This window comes from Triticum aestivum, chromosome 3B, assembly GCF_018294505.1.
Source record: "Triticum aestivum cultivar Chinese Spring chromosome 3B, IWGSC CS RefSeq v2.1, whole genome shotgun sequence".
Lineage (NCBI taxonomy): Eukaryota > Viridiplantae > Streptophyta > Magnoliopsida > Poales > Poaceae > Triticum > Triticum aestivum.
The window spans coordinates 746,128,406-746,145,899 of NC_057801.1; the positions used below are offsets into that span (position 1 = coordinate 746,128,406).

Here is a 17,494-nt window from a genome sequence, read left to right on the forward strand (position 1 = left end):
AATGTAAAATATGCTATAATATTATACACACCGACACACATGACAACAAATTGTCCTCTAAGCCTTAAAAATGTGCTATATTAATTATTACACAGTGCACACATACACAAGCACATACATGACCATCTACCATCACGTTGTGCTCCAAGCCTTAAAAAATGATATATTAGTATATTAAACAGTACACACACGCACACACGCACAAGGACATACATGACCATGTACCATCAGTTGTGGTCCAAGCCTTCAAAAATCAAATAAATTGCAAAATGTAGGTGCACACACATGACAAACAATGAAAAATAAACATAGTCCAGCAATACATATTACATAGTAAGGTCATAAATAACCATAGCTTTGCATAGTTGCATCATTGCATGACAAAGCAAAATAGGAAACTAGCAAACAGCACGCAGTGGTTCATAGTTCTCTCACAAGTCACAACTAAAATAAATAGCTAGCAAACATAAAAAAGCACACATAGTGCAAAGCATTGAAGGCTTTAAGCCCCATTAAGGCTCCATCGGGTCCCCCTCCTCATCTTCATTGGCGCCTTGTATCACCCCATCATCATCGGACTCCAAGTCTATGTCATCCTCATTGACAAGCCCTTGATCAGATTCTTCCCCATCGGAAACAAATTCTTCCACTTCATGAAGTTCTCTTACTCTTGCACTTCTACGTAGCTCAACAAACTCGGAAGCTCCCATTGCATCAACCTCCTCGCATCAACCTCCTCCGCAGCATCAACGTAAGCACCTTCACATATCCAATCTTGTGCCATGGAAGCATCTTCACCAAGAAGAACATCACAAGATGAGGAGTACTTCTTCCTCTTGTCTATCATTCTTCCATTGTATTGGATATAAACTAGATCGTCCCTACGATGCACGTCTAGTTTATTTCTCCTCTTTGCATCCACCTAAAAATTGCAAAATGAAGCTCAATGATTTACATTCTGTCAAAAATAATATACGGATCAGATTTGAGTATTTGCAAGTTGAGACTTACTTGTTCAAAAATGCTCCAATTTCTTTCACATCCGGATGAACTTGTGGTCAAGTTGAGTATCTTCAAAGCAATGTGCATCAATGTAGGAGTTTGTAGTCCATAAGTTGCCTACCACTCCCCTACATTTAAAGGAAAAATACAAAGTATTATGCATCAGCCCAAAAAATTCAGAATTGCAATATGACAATATTATCTTGAGAACAAGCTTACCGGCATTGAAATTTGCATTGCTAATTGCTTTGGTGGCAGCCACCTTCCCAAACATGCCTTCTTTCTTTTTAAATTTGGACAAGTCAATGTTAAGCACTTTGTTTTGCTTCTCATCATCATCGAGATAAAATTGCTCAATAACTTTCATCAAGACGGACATGACTTCCACATCGGTAAAGATGCTTGTGGTAGCATAACTATAATATAGATTCAAGGCATATGCAGCCATGTGCAATGGGGTATCTAACCTCCCATTCATCTTGCTCTCCATGGCCGCTGTGATCGCCTTATAGTCCTTGTCCGAATTATCAACCGCAACCAATATTGCCTTCTTTGCCTCTATTATTTCTCCATACATAGAGGCCATGGACTGTCCATCGCCATCAGCCAACCGAAGTATCTTCACCAATGGCTCAAAAACCTTCCATTCCAAGTTTCCAACATACCCAAGCACAAGTGCACAACATTAGTATTTAACATATACACATGCATTCCAACATACACAAGCACAATTTGAAGTTTAGTAAACAATGCCTTAATGCAAAGAGACACATTTTTTCAAAATGCCCTACTCATTATTGTGGCATGAGTCACCTTCCCTTTCTTTGTTCTCGTGTGCTTGCATCCTTCCCAAGTATCACTACAACACATTTCTTTAGTTGCTTTCTCTTAGCATCAAGACTTTGCAAGGTAAGAAATGCCGAAGCAAATCTAGTCACCCCCGGTCTAACAATGTCTCTCCTTTTTGTATAGGACCTCATCAAGGCCAATGTAGTATGATGTGCATAAAGGAAGGTAGTCATTTCTTTGGCTTTGGTTATTGCAGAACCAAAATGCTTCAACTTTGCAACCGCTTCTACCATCAAGTTGATGGTGTGAGTTGCACACGAGGTCCAAAATAACTTGGGCCTTTTATCTTTCAACATCACCTTTGCTCCCATGTTGTTTGAAGAATTATCCGTGACTACTTGCACAACATTTTTAGCACCTATAAAACACAATAAGCAAGTAATTTTCAGCAAGTAATAAGCAAGTACTAAAATTCAGCAAGTAATAAACTTGAAAAGAAACGAATGAGAGCAAGTTGAAGATGATTCATACCTATTTTCTCAATGCATTCATCCACATAACTGAAAATGTATAGACTTGTATGTGCATCGGCCGACGCCTCCTTTGATCCAAGATAGACGGTCCCCAACTTGCAATGCACGCACAAGTTCATGATGCTCCTCCTTTTCTTGTCCGTCCAAGCATCTGTCATGACAGAGCACCCTGTATCCGCCCTCTCGACCTCATGTGGCTTCAACAAATCCCTAGTCCTTTCAACCTCCTGCACCAACATATTCTCCCTGATCATATATTGCGAGGGTTGCTTCCAATAAGGACCATAGCGACCAAGAGCCTCACAAAACTGTTTGACATCATCATCATTGATAGCATTGAAGGGTACATTTTTCTTGTACATCCATCTAGCCAAATATTGCCCAACTTTGTAGCTTCTTTCCTTATCAACACTATCATTTATAGTGTGCTGTTTTTTAGATTTCAACAGGATCGAAGGATCAATTGGAGCAAGATATTGATCCATTGCCCCCTTCTTTGGAGTACCTTCACCAACTTCATTCAGCTGTTCTTGTTCATCCTCGTTGACCTCTATGGTGACCGCAGCTTTAACTTCTTCTTCACGCTTTTGCTTTGCCAATTTCTTCCTCCTTGGTGCCTCGTGTGATGCAAAAGCTCGAGTAATCTGATCTTGTGTAGCTTGCATACAGCTGGTCACAGCGCCTTTGATCTGCCCAATGTGCTCCTTCATCCTAGTGACCCCTCCCGACATAACTTTTCCACAAAGCTTGCACTTGAGCCTTTGTGGATCACTAGGATCAATCAACTTGGCAAACTCCCAAGCCATGTCATCCGACTTCCTCTTAAGTGATGAACTTGCAACTTGAGATGAACCTGAACTAGCCACCTACATAAATAAAAGGAAATGACCATGCATCAGCATCTACATAAATAAAGGAAACAACCATGTATCAGCCATCTACATAGTTTACTAATGAAGCAATAATTGACTAATATAATTAAAATCTGCCTAATACAATCAGCCATCTACAAAACTCAACCAAAATAAATCAACAAGCATGCATCACTACTTGTCCAGAGAATAGAATCGAGAATGAGAAGAATCCATGTCGTGGCGTGTGGAGCTTCTGCTCCTCTCTATCGTAGACGAAGGGTTCGCGGGGGGTTGAGGCACGCCGCTGCTGGATCCTGGGGAGGGGTGTGGGCGGGAGCTGCTCCAGACGTCCTGCTCCTGAGCGCCGCTGTGTGGAAGCCTCAAGGACGGGGCGCCATCGTGTGGAATCCTCAAGGACTGGGCACGGTCGGCCAGTGCTGGAGACGGGGATGAGATGAGGGACGAGGTGCGGGACTGTGCTGGAGACGGGGACGAGCCGACGAGGTGCGGGGCGGTGTTGGATAGGGGGACGAGGTGAGGGGCGGGCGAGCTAGGTCCGGCCGTCGGAGGAGACCATGGTGGCAGCGGTGTGGTGAATCACGGGGAGCGGCTGCTGGCGAAGCCCAAACGCCAAACCCTATCAGGACTCGGGAGGGATGTGTCCCGCGCGAGGGTTCTGGGGAAGGTGGTGCGCTACAGGAGATTTTTTTGCGATTTCAGACAGGTGGCCCCCCTGAATTTACCGGCCAAAATCGCTCTGACAGCCGATAAATCGGCCAGACCGATAAACATAGAGGATATGCATTTATCTTACCGGTTAGACCCCGATTAGCGATAAATCGGCCGATTTATCGGTATATCGGCCGATATTTTGAACAGTGCTACTCATACAAATGCATCTTGATGTTCCGTGGAACGCATGAGGATGTTTCCTTGGGGGTCTCTCCAGCGCGGCATGGCCGTAGTTGCAAGTTGACGCCCCTTGAGATGCCGACGTTGACGGGCACTCGGATTTCCTCCGATGAGCAGGTAAGATGAGTTTGATCACGTAGTAAATGCATTCTAAAGATTACTTCTGTGTCCATTTCCAAATTCTCCCCCTGCCCATTGTTTCATAGGTTAGACTCAGTGCGAGTGGAGATTAGCTTGCATATGTACCGGAGGGTACCAACATCAATTTGCACAACATCTACAACGGTGAAACCATTCCCGTAGAACCTTTGTCCAGCATTGGGATCAGCCATGCAATGGGCCACCGCATGAATTAGTACGATGGAACCACGGTGAGATTGAATAAGATAGCATGAACCTTGCACAGGGCGGTCAAAGGCGGACCATGCTGTCCACGGCCGATTTGTTGCCGTACGATTAGGAAGACGCTGTGCTCCTTTCTAACCGCATCTTCACGGTGACAAACCAAGGGACTTATTTTGTATGGAACACATCCTACGATATACTCTCTCTCTCTCCCAGTTTATTTGTTTTGAATCTTTTCGTTTTATAAGTTTCAAATTCAAATTTTGAGCTCCCCATCACATGTTGACATTACAATGTCCATTAAATCGTTGCGTGCATGTATAATAAAGAAACAAATCTCGAGTTTGGCACGAGTTCGTGCTGCGGGAGCACCACAAGCCCTAGCGCAGGAGTTACATTTCCCTCTCAGGGCCGTCGGGACTGAGCTTCAGCGCCTTTGAGTCAATAACATGTGGACCTGATAGGTGACTGGTCCACATGTAATGCTCCTGAAGGTAGAGGGGCAGTGGGGCCAAGAGGGGTGAGCCGCAGGTCGGGGGGCGTGTGGTGTCATGGGTTCGAGCGGCATCATGGGAATTGCATGTGGCTGTGGTAGAAACTTGATGCTCGCTGCATTTTAGGTGGCCCACATGTCATGCACACAAAGGCGGAGGGGCGGTGCGGCCGAGAGGGGTGAGGCGCACGTCAGGGGGCGTCGTGCCGTGGGTTGGAGAGGCGTCATGGGAATTGCGAGATGAAACATGATGGTCGCCGTAGTTGAACTTCCATGGACAAGTTGTCATGTCTATGGACACATGCACTACATACCGATCACTAGAAGGAGTAGCAGAGAAAGCTATATATGCGGATAAATAGTTCCTTATAGTCAAGCGGACCCATGCTACTACTCTGTTCCAAAGACATGCACACCATCAAAATAGTCCATCTATATCAATATACACCGAGAGGGAATATTTTTTTTACAAGAGAGGAAATAGTTCATCCATCCATAATGCCCTCCTGCTGTTGCAACCTTTTCTTCTTCTTCTTCTTCTTCTTCTTCTTCTTCTTCTTCTTCTTCTTCTTCTTCTTCTTCTTCTTCTTCTTCTTCTTCTTCTTCTCATTCTCCATGGGAGACGGCTTCGCAACAAGCTCTTCGGACCTTGCAGCTATCTCAAAACTCACACGGGCATCGAGGGCGGCATATTGTATCCGCTCGTACGTCAAGGGATAATTCTCCCATCCAGATGACCTTAATGCCACCGTCTCGTCACCCTTATGAAGATTTGTACCGAGCACAAAATTTGCTACGTTGAATAGGGATGGTGTCTGTTTATCACAATCTTCTACAGGAATTTTGATTCTGGTTTGTAGGTCAACGATGCTTTTCAAATCAAGGTTGTACGGCTCTAGCTTCTGTTTGTCCCCTTCGATGGCTGCCCCACAGAAGTATACCTCCCGAGACAAGAAATTGTGAAGCTCACCTGGTATGGAGGGCGAGTGTATGATGTGGTACACCAAAACATCATCTTCGAGGCACAGCGGAAGGACGGCGGCGCACTGGATCTTCCCAGGGGCACGCTCCGTGTATTCTACGTCGAGACCGATGACCCTCGTCTCTACCTTTTCAAGGGAGTTGGATACATTGTTGATCCACTGCCGAACAACCCTTGGGTGGACGGTGACGGTGGCAACTATGCGCATTGATCCTTCGACGAGGACATGTTGGACGCTAAAAACCTGCATCTCGATCTCTTTCGCCATTTGGAACCGTTGGAACGGATGGCTATGGTTTGAAGAATTAGGATTAGATGGCTAGTCTAACTAAAGTAGTAGATGATTATTTAAAGAGGTTAAAACAATGTGAACGAAGTGGGGTTTGGATGCAAATGAAGACGAAGGGGAGGTGAAGAAGCCGAGGAGAATCGGTTCCTGATGGAGAAGTAAATGGGAGAAGTGGCGTGCAGGCAGTTGATTAGACGGCTAGGTAGACTAAACAAAAAGGCTATGCAGGTAGAATGATGAGTCGTACATGTTCGTGTGTGTGCCCATCCTTCCTGATAGGTGGGACCTATGCAAACAGATAAAAAATGTGTCGTAGCTTCTTTTTTTTAGCGCGTGAGTGGGAGACACAACATTCTCTGGTTAAGAAATACTCCCTCCGTTTAGATGAGTATAAGTCACTTTATGAAAATCAGGTTTTCCCAAAACCTTTAGGCGTGGAGTATTAACTTCCTGCTCGATCCCCTCCCAGACTCGTTAGCCAGCGTTCTCTTCCTCTGTTGCCGCATTCTACCTTTCCATTTTTCCTCTTCTCAAGTGTGGAACAATATGCATGCCGTCATTGATGCACCAGAACGACCACTGCATGCATCACGGTAGGGCGTTGATTGGGCATGCACGAGAATTTGGTTCTGCTCGCAATATGGATGATACCTGAACGATGAAGTGAACAGGCATGCTAGCATGGGGAGACCTATTTCCGCTATACAATACTGGAGTACTCATGTTCCTACTAGTAGTGGTAGTAGTACAACTGTGGTACACTTGATGGTCAAAAGACTATTCATTCGGTCCTCAAAGTGAAGTGACAACACCTTGCACCTGACACTAGTCTAGGCGGCATGTTCGGGTTACCAAAGTCAGCCTCACCATGTGCACTGTGCAGTCTGTCACCACTGATGTACAGCACATTGGCGCCTCGCCTCTTCTCCCTCTCCTCTCCCATAGCACCACTCCATATCCATCTCCTTCTCCATCTCCGTCTCCATCTCACTGTGCCCCCGTGTACCGTCACCTCACTCGCCTCCCCCAGTACCACTATTCCCTCGCTATCCGCTCCAGCACCGACAGCCTTCTCCCCCGTAAATCAAGCCCCCCAAAACCCCCACCTTTCAAACTCCACCATGGCCGAACGTGAACCGTGCAGCATCCATATGAGCCGCGATTGGAGCAATATCCCCAGTGACATCCTCGACCTATGTTGTTCGTGTATGGATATGTTGAGCGCCCTGCGGCTGGCTGCATGCTCGAGGGACATGCACACGGCCATCGTCGAAGCGAGGCCTAAGCTTTTCAAGACACCCTGCTTGCTGCTATCTGGTCTTGCGAGATTGGCTCACCTTGATACGGAGGCGTACATGATGCCCCTCGACTTCAATCCGATCTCCATTAGATGAAACTTCTTTGCAGGTATTTAGTGGGTCGCTGTACATCATTTCCCTCGACATCGATCCGATCACCATCACCTGAAACTTCTTGGCAGGTATGTACTGGGTCGGCATGAACTCCCACTGGATGGCTGCCTTCAAGACGGTAAAAAGTTGGTGCTTGTGAACTTCCAGACCTCCCATGAGATTATCCTTCCTCCGTTGGATTATATAGAGTATTACCATCGCGGTCCAAGTCATCTAGATTACCACGTCAATTGGACGGACCTTGTTTTGTAGAAGATTGTAATCTGCCAAGTTCCCAAACGACATGCAAATTTCACAGACTTCAAGATAATTGCCTTGTTCGACCGCGGACTCGCCTATCTTCGCGTCGATGCCTTCTTTAGCTGGAGAGAACCCAGCTCGCAGTGGATCGTCGTCAAAGCTGATACACACTTCTATGATGCTATTGAACACAATGGCATCATCTACGCGATCGACAAAGCAGATGGCACCACGTATTGCTGGGACGGCGCGTGTAAGTTGTTTCCGTCTCATGTTAATGATGACGCCATGACACTGTTTGAACATTTTGTGATGATTAGCATATCCCTGTTTGAGCAGAATTTGAGTAGAACTATGGCAATGTATTAAAGATGCCGTAAATCAGCTATATTTGGAATGAGTTAATTCATGCGACTGTGACCATGTCATTACATCCAATTTGTACCCTGAATAATCAAACAGTTAGGAATATATGGATATTATCCTTATTTTACAGTAATCTATATGCTACTACTAAATATGAGTGTGTATCAATGTCCATGTTAGTTTTCCTCATTTTCATGATGTAGAAACATGCACCACACTGTTGGTTTCATCTAACCATACATTAGGGAAGTAAATGTGCATATGGAGAACTCTATATTTGGAAGTACTGAAATCCTGCAATGCTTACCATGTGTACATACCTATATTCGCCCTTCAGCAATCAATGGCTAGAATAATATCCTCACAAATATTTTGCCCACAGAACACGAGTATATAACAATGCATGGTATGTTAGTTACCTTGAAGAATTTGTTTGTGAGGATAGAACATGATTACATAACATCATGACATGGTACATGGTAGTTTCCTGTGAAGAATCAATTGCGAGATAACATGAGTATAACCATGCATGGCACTTCTATATTTTCGAACCCAGTATACATTTCCCTATATTTTCCTCCAGTTCCAACAGGGACATATCAATGCTTTTTCTTGCACTATCCTACTCATACTCTATACAATGCTGATCTTACATTAACAATGCATGTCCTTTTTGATATGATGCAGTGTCCCTACAGTTACTGCCCTTTGTAATCACACCACCTTTGCCAAAAACAGGGAAGCACAACTGGTTCCTCGCTGGATCAGACGACGGCAAAAGACTGATGATCATTCGGACACATGAACCGGAAAATTTATATTGCAAAAACCCCACTATATACAAGCACCGTGAAATACGTGAGTATCTGAAATGTGGCTGTTACGTCTATGAGCAGGATACCAGCTTGTTGGGGCCATCAGGATTTTTTAGTTGGAGGCGGGTAAACAGCCTTGGTTCACACTCTCTGTTTCTCGGATTCAATTATCCGATTAACCAGGAGATCACCATTGGCAAGGACCTTAACGGCAGAGAGGCTCTGTTTGCTATGGAAAACTGTGTCTACACGGCGAGCCCTAGGAGTTCGGGAGCAAACTCCCCTGATTGTCAATGATACAGCCTGTAGCCAAAAGAAGCTGAGAATGACAAAGGCATCCGGATTAACTTTGATCCTTGGATGTCTCAATTACGACAGGCAGTGATGTGGTTCAAGCATTCAGGTTGATAGGTAAATGGGCTGTTGCATCGAAAGGGTGGAGTACTGGTGTCTCCAGATCACTGGTCGCTGAAGCGGGGCTGCAAATTATGATGGTGTTGGATCATCTCTTCGAATGACTTTGTTGTCTTTGCTGCTGGTTCTGGATGGGTAGTTCTTTCTTTTGTTATGCATATTCCTTGTCATTTGGTCATCCTCGTCTATGTCGCTCTTACTATGTAATAGTTGCTTATGTTTAGAATGTCATTCTCGTCTGGATCACGAGAGTCTGAGCGCTGCAGATGGGTGTGTTTTGGTGGTGTAGCAAGACTTCTTATGAACTATCATGTCTTGCTATTTATGTCAGTAGTACTCACTAGTCAGTGTTCGAATGTTGTATATATCGTTGTTTCAAACTATTTATTGTCTCGAACTGCTGGTGGGCTAAATGAGGGCATCACCATTCTCCAGTGTTCAGAGTATATCTCCTTTTTTCAAGTTATATAATTTGAGCTCAGTGTCTTTTCGATGATGTATACTTGTTTGGGCCAGTGAGGTGTCGTTGAATATGGGTCGAGTAGTAACGCAATGCCAAACAGGTCAATTATGACTCTCGGGTAGGGCTCTCAAAAGATCCTGAAAAAAAAGGCCGGGCTCTCCAAAAAAGAAAGAATAAGGACTCTTAGGCTGACATGTGGGCGCCACCGGTGTTTTCGTGCGCTTGCGCGCCGAGAGCATATTGGCGTGTGCTCAAAATTCATACTACCTTTTCATCCCCAGTCTCCCACCCCTCCCCCACATCTGGAATCTAGATTCCTACTCCAGTTCCCCCAAATCCCCCTCCTATACTCCCTGTACTCAAGTGCACTATCATGTCACTAGTCAACGCGGATCTCCGAGCCGAAGATCCTGAGGTCCGTCTTGCCTTCGGTCGTTGTGTGCTGTCGCTCAACAGTGGCATGGCAGAGCTTGACGACCAGTTTGCCGGCAAAGTGCTAATGGTAACCATCAACGGCAACCAGAATCTCGTCTCGCCGGATGACCTTGCCAAAGCTCTTGGCATTGCGCATGGCTTCCAAATAAGTGACTTGCTCGTTGAAGTCTGTCCGCCACCGGCTGATTTCTTCGTCAGGTTCCGGACAACTTTCGACTGCAGTTGTGTGTTCGAATCTTCCCGGCGTTTGTTCTGCGATGGCGCGCTGGTGAGCTTTGATCGGTGGCACCCAGGATGGGGCTCGGTGCCCTCTGAGCTTGAGTTTTTAACAAACCTTACCTTCCACGGCATGCCTCGACGTGCTTGGAAAAGCGAGTCCATGAACAAGCTTATCAATGACCTTGGAGGTGAGCTCGTAAGTATGTTTGTTCCTCCATACAGCTGGGCTCTGACGGTTATGGCATGGATGAAGAAGCCGTCCACCATACCGAAGGTGATTGGTGTTGAGATACCAGAGGAACCAGGGTTGTACTATTCTTCGCCACCAAGGCCGTCAGGGACCACGTTAGGGATGTACATGTATCGAGTGTTCGTGCATGTCGAAGAAGTGGTCAATCCATCAATCGAAGTCCTGCCGCCGCCGATGGTGCCAGGGTCCATCGACGACGTCCATTACAGGAGTCAACGTCAGACTTTCCCCGTGTTGCTCAGAACGATGGATGGCACATGGCCTACTCCATCGCGCGGCGGAGGCCACTGCTTCTTTGGGAGAAGAGGCAGGCTGGCTGCCTGGATGTGCTCTAATTTGAGGTAACAACTGAATCTTGTCAGATACTAGTTAAATTCGAGCTATGGGTGTGAAGCACTAATATGCCAGTACATTTGATTGTGACCTGTTCTAATTTTGTACCTGATTTTTTTTAGAAAGGGTTGTACGTCAACTTAATGTGCTAGCAGAACTTATTGTGTTGTCTGTATGTTTTCTTTGCACAACATTCAAGATATTCCCCCGTCATTGATAAAGACGATGAACCGTTATGTACGACTTCGTTGGTTTCAACATAGCCCTTCCCGTAGCGATCCACTGCTTCCATCCTGATTGTGCCGCGTGCATGAAATTTTTGTATGCAAGTTCAGTGTGCTATGATGTTCTATATGATTGTGTCAACTATATCAGTTTTTACTGAGCATCAGCAATGCATATGGCTGAAAGATGTATTTACGAGCATCGACCGATGGGTTTCTCTCTCTATCTCTCTCTCTCTCTCTCTCTCTCTCACACACACACACACACACACACACGCGTGCGCGCACACACACGTACAAGTGGGACTCGTTGAATTATTTTTTTGCTCGTGATAGCTTTTAATTAGGTTCCACTGTAATCTAACTTTTTTCTTAAGTTATTAATTGAGCTCAGTGACTTCAAAAAGTTGTACAGAAGCCTGGTTTGGACCTTTCCGGCGTCGCTGAATGTGGGCTAAGTAACCATGTTAGGTTGTATTGTACTACACAGGCCTGTTTTTTCAACATCAGCAATGCAACTGGGCCGACAGTTGTACACAATATCCCGGTCAACTTGTTATTCTCTGCCCCGCTGGGCTACAAACTTTCCTAGGAGGTATGCATTAGGCTTAACAAGAAAATGGACTTTAATAAATAATAAATGGGATGTAATTATAATAACTAGGCAGTAACTATGCACCAAACACGTAATTAGTTTAAAATATATTATTTTTGGAATTTGAAAATTTTAATTTCATTACTTGTTGCGCGCGCAATATTTCGTTGGATTTTAACGTAATACAACTTTATTTTGAAATTATATTTAACCCGAGTAGAGATTTGGGATAAAAATATTTCGGATCCCATCAAAATATGGGATTTTTTTTGAATTCTGTTTTGAGCGGTTCTTTGAAATTATTAATCGTTGTCCTAGCTAGAAGTTGGGCTGTACTTTTAACAAACTATAAATAGGTTGTAGTAAATTCCATTAGAATTAAAAAATGGGTTGTACATTCTTACAAATCACAAATGGGCTATATGCTCTCTGCCAAATCCGAGCTATGGGCCTACTAAGTTGACGCGTACCAAGGGCTTTGCCTTTCCTCAAAAAAAACCAAGGGCTTTGTCAACTTAGTCAATATAAACGATTCTAGCTGCAGTGATCGTGCAATGTCCATTCAACGGTCGTAGTGCTTCTTCAACCTCTGGTCTTCTTGCTCCAGCCGCCCAAACCAGCGCCGGTCGTGCCGCATGCTCCTGCCTCACGTGGCCGGCTGTGCTGCCGCGGAGGCCTCACCACCCCCTACTATTCCCACCGCTGGCCAGGCCCTGTGGCGATGGCAGCCTCACACCACAGTCAAACCAATGAACCCTCGTACTCCTCTTCGCGCGGGTTTCCACTGTCGCGTCTTCCCTGGCTCCTCGTCGTCCCCTTCCTAGGCCTCGCCGCCGTCCACCGCCGTGGTGCTCTCGGCACGGCCTGGTCAACATGGTCAAGGAACGACTTCCATCGGACGTGGACTGTACTTGGAGAGGCTGACAGCTGGGTCCATGGCTGCAGCAAGGAAGTGCCTCCTTATTACGCGGAAAATAATGATTCCTCCACCTAACAGCTGGGACCCACCGGACAGGCCACAGTATTTCGCGAAAAACCCGTTTCCCCTCACTGCTGGGACCCACCAGCTACACATCTTCGCACGCAAGGAAGTGCGTCCAAAAATAAAAATGATTCGCCCCCTAACTGCTGGGACCCACCAGTTACATCTTCGCACGCAACGAAGTGCGTCCGAAAAAAAAACTGATTCGCCCCCCTGACTGCTAGGACCCACCAGCCACACCTTCACATGCAAGGAAGTGCGTCCGGGCAAAAAAAAAAGATTCGCCCCCCTGACTGCTGGGACCCACCAGCTACATCTTCACACGCAAGGAAGTGTCTGACAGTCGGGACCCACCTGGTCGAAGCGTACGTAGTGTTGTCATTCTGGTCGCGAACATGTACGTACATATATACTGGTCGATGTAGAGGCGCGCACGTGTCGTAGTAGAGGCGCGCACGTAGCATGTACACGTACGTACAACGTCCAGTGCGCAAGAAAGAAAATACGGCCACGTATGTGTACATACGGGCGGGGTCTCGAACCCCTACTCGCGCATATGTACGGCCAGGGCTCGTGTACATGGCTGGGTCGGAATGGAGAAACAGCGTCATCGTCGTGTTCATGGGGAGCCAACCGGCTGGGTCGGAACGGGATGTGTGGTCGTGTTCATTGGGAGGGCTTGGACGGAACAGGCGATGGAAACGAGGCCTGGCGTACCGCAGAACGAAGGAAACGGCCTTGTGTTCGACCGGCCACGTTCGAAACGGGATCATGTTCATCGGGAGGGGTGTGTCGTACAGCAAAACGGAGGAAACGGACCTCCTAGGTCGAAACGGGGGTCTCGTTGATCAGGAGGGGTGTGGCGTCGCAAAACGGAGGAAACGGACCTCCTACGATCGAAACGGGGGTCCTGTTCATCGGGAGGGGTGTGGCGTACCGCAAAACGGACGAAACAGACTTGTGTTGGAGCGCTACAATCGAAACGAGGGTCCTGTTCATCGGGAGGGGTGTGGCGTACCGCAAAACGGGACTCCATGGGATACTGTTCATCTCCACCATCGACCTCCTCCAGCCTCCACGGGCTACTGTTCATCCACCGTCGACCTCCTCCAGCCTCCACATGTGACTGTTCATCCACGGGCTCCTGTTCATCCAACCTCGACCACGCGCTACTCCACCGGCTACTGTTCAACCACCCCTCTCCACGGGCTCCTGTTCAACCACCCCTCCACGGGCTACTGTTCATCCACCCCTCCACCTTCTACTGTTCATCCAGCCCTCCACGGCGTCATCCTGTTCATCCATCCCTCCACACCACAAGGTCCTGTTCATCCAGAGGCAACGCCACCGCTCACTGTTCATCCCCCCCCCACGCTCACTGTTCATCCAGAGAGGCAGCATCCATCGGCTTCAGTTAGCAGCAGTAGCGAAGGAATCGTTCGATCGGGTTCGGTTAACACCCATCGATCGATCGCTCGGATTCAGTAACGCGTAGCCTGCAGTGCAATCGCTCGGGTTCAGTTAGAGCCCAACGCCTCGCTCGGGTTCAGTTAGAGCCAACGCCTCGCACACACGCGCATACGTGTATGAGAGAAACGTGCATCGCTCGGCCCCCGACCTCCCACCGTAACCGGGAACTCCCCGAAATTTTCCTCCCCCTCGCTTCTACCACGGTTTTTTCCGTCATGGATGGCCCAAAGAATGTCATGCAGCTGCCTCTCCGGCCAGCCCAGGACGAAAAGCCCATTTTCTGTCATGATTTTTTGTCATAGAAGTAGGAGCTCACCACATCTATGATGATACCGGGTTTTGTCACAATTATTGTCATAGAAGTGTCATATGTATGACAGAAAAAAAAATCGTTTGGCCCAAAATGTCACGGATGTGTCTTTTTTTTGTATTGTTTGTTTGTTAGTGTAGGTGCATGGGACTTTTGAGGAGCCTCCTACTGGATTGATACCTTGGTTCTCAAAAACTGAGGGAAATACTTACGCTACTATTGCTGCATCACCCTTTCCTCTTCAAGGAAACCAACGCAAGCTCAAGACATAGCAAGAAGGATTTCTGGCGCCGTTGCCGGGGAGGTCTTCGCTCAAGTCAAGACATACCAAGTACCCATCACAAACTCATCTCCCTCGCATTTACATTACTTTCCATTTGTCTCTCGTTTTCCTCTCCCCCACTTCACCCTTGCCGTTTTATTCGCCCTCTCTTTCCCAGTCTTCTCCTCTCTCTTTCGTTTTCCTTTTTCCGTTTGCTCATGTGTTAGATTGTTTACCTTGTCATAATGGCTAGTCCTCTGTCCGCTCCTTTGTCTCTCGAGTTTGAAATTCTTCACTTCAAGCAAAGGCAAGGAGAAAATTAAAAGATGCTTGGTATAGGATGATAGAGTTTTACCGTAATTGCACCTTGGAGGTAAATTTCAGGATTTTACTTCGTAATTTTTATGTTGGACTAGATATGTCCCAAAGACAACTCTTGGATTGTTTTGCCAAAGGTAATTTTACCGAAATTGACCCCAATTTTGCGCATGGAATAATAGAAGGAATAGTGGAACACTATCTCAAAAAGGGGAAGCGCAACCTACCCAAGTAGAAACACAAGTTTTCGGAGAGATTTGCAAAGTAACAAATTTTTTACAAAAGTCTCTTGAACCCCTCAAGAGTATTAGTGGACATCTTCACCGCATGAATATGTTGATTACCCTTTGTAACAAGCGGTTGGATGCTTTAGATCTAAAAATTTCCGAATATGAAGGGAAACATAAAGAACCTCCCGGATTCGAGCATGAGTCCGCTAAGAAATTGAAAATCAAAGATGGCACTACTTAGGCCTTATACAATGGAAGGTGCTTAGAGAGATGCCTAGAAAAATAAACTGGGTTTTTCTGAAGCACCGGTGCCTATTTCTACATGAGAGACGCTTAGTTAAGCGTCTATCCTATACAAATAAGCACCGGTGCTTAAGAAAAGACTGGTTTATTTCTCTAAGCACCTCCCCTAAGCACCTCTAATTGTACAGGGCCTTAGATCTATCCTCGCTTTTATGCCTAGCTAGGGGCGTTAAACGATAGCACTAGTTGGGAGGCAACCCAATTTTATTTGTGTTTTTTGTTTTTGCTTCTGTTTAGTAATAAATTTTGCATCTAACTTCTGTTTAGATGTGTTTTCATATCTATCTATCTATCTATATCTATACCTATACTAATTATAGACTCCCTAAAAATTACCACATTAATTAGAATTTACAAGCCGTTAATCTGGTGGGACCGAATTATTACGGTTCAGATCCACCCATATAATTATGTCAAAAAAATATTTTTCTCTATTCTCATTGTTAAAAAAGACCCCTAAAAATCTAATAAAGAAAAATTCTTACTAATCCTATGCCCCACGCCACCATATCTTATTCTAATTTTTTTAGAGTTCTCTTATAATCTAATTTACTATACACGGTCTCCTCCCACGGCCTACCCTCATACAAGGGACTAGATCTTCCTCCTCTCCCCTCCCACGGTCTCCTCTTCTCCATTATCTCTCTCTCGCCCCCAACCCAAGATCGAAGAAAAATCCCTTCACGATCTCTTCCTCTAGATTATCTCTCTCCCCAATGAAAAAACAAATTGATTGTATCTCTCAAACGGAAGGCATGGATTCCATGTGCTCAAGGAGCTTTTTGCATCAATATAATTTTCCTCATGTGTAGAAGATTCGTTCTTTGGTTTACTGTTGAATCAACTGTGGCTTTTCCTTGGATTCAGATTTACTCTTTCGTGTCGTCTGATAGCGTTGTGCTCTCCATAGATTGGATCTGAATCATCTCACGTACAGGTTTTGGATGCCTCATGGAGATCCGATCGGAGGACACCAACTATACCCATACTCCATGATCTTTTCCTGGTGATTATCTCTCTTTCCCCCAATGTAAAACGAATGGATCAAATAGAAGACATGGATTCCGTGTGGTCAAGGAGCTTTATGCATCAAAAAAATAATTTTCCTCATCTACATCAGGTTCGTACCTTCACACTGTCTATTCTGAATTTCGTTTTTGCAGGTCTATGATTGAATCAACCGTTGCTTTTCCTTTTGATTCAGATTCAATTTTTTCCCATGTCCTCTCTTAGTTTGTTGCTCTTGATGTATTAGATCATTTATCTTCTCAGGTACAATTTTGGATTCCACACGGAGATCATGTCGGGGCACACCAACTATACCCATCGTTTATATTCAAATCATACTTTATTATTTCTTGCAGTATACGTTCAAAATTATGGCGTGAAACATGGGGATGCAATTAAACTCAATGGAGAAGGAAACCTGGAAACGGATGAACAGAGTAATTAGTCTGTGTGCCATTAACCTTGACAACAATGATACTAGATGAAGAGGTCAGTTTATTGGTAAATTTTATGATCTGCAAACAGTACATGGTACTATGAGTTATATAGTACTAGCTATTATAAATATAGAGGCATCTTCTCAGTGCATTATATAACACTATATTGGCTTATCTGCATGTGTAACTGTATGATGTTATTAATTCGT

At 45.5% G+C, this 17,494-nt stretch overlaps 1 pseudogene; it reads right to left on the reverse strand.

The window, feature by feature from the left end:
* Positions 1-512: 512 nt before the first annotated feature.
* On the reverse strand, positions 513-1,089 carry LOC123067807 (uncharacterized; annotated as a pseudogene).
* Positions 1,090-17,494: the final 16,405 nt, after the last annotated feature.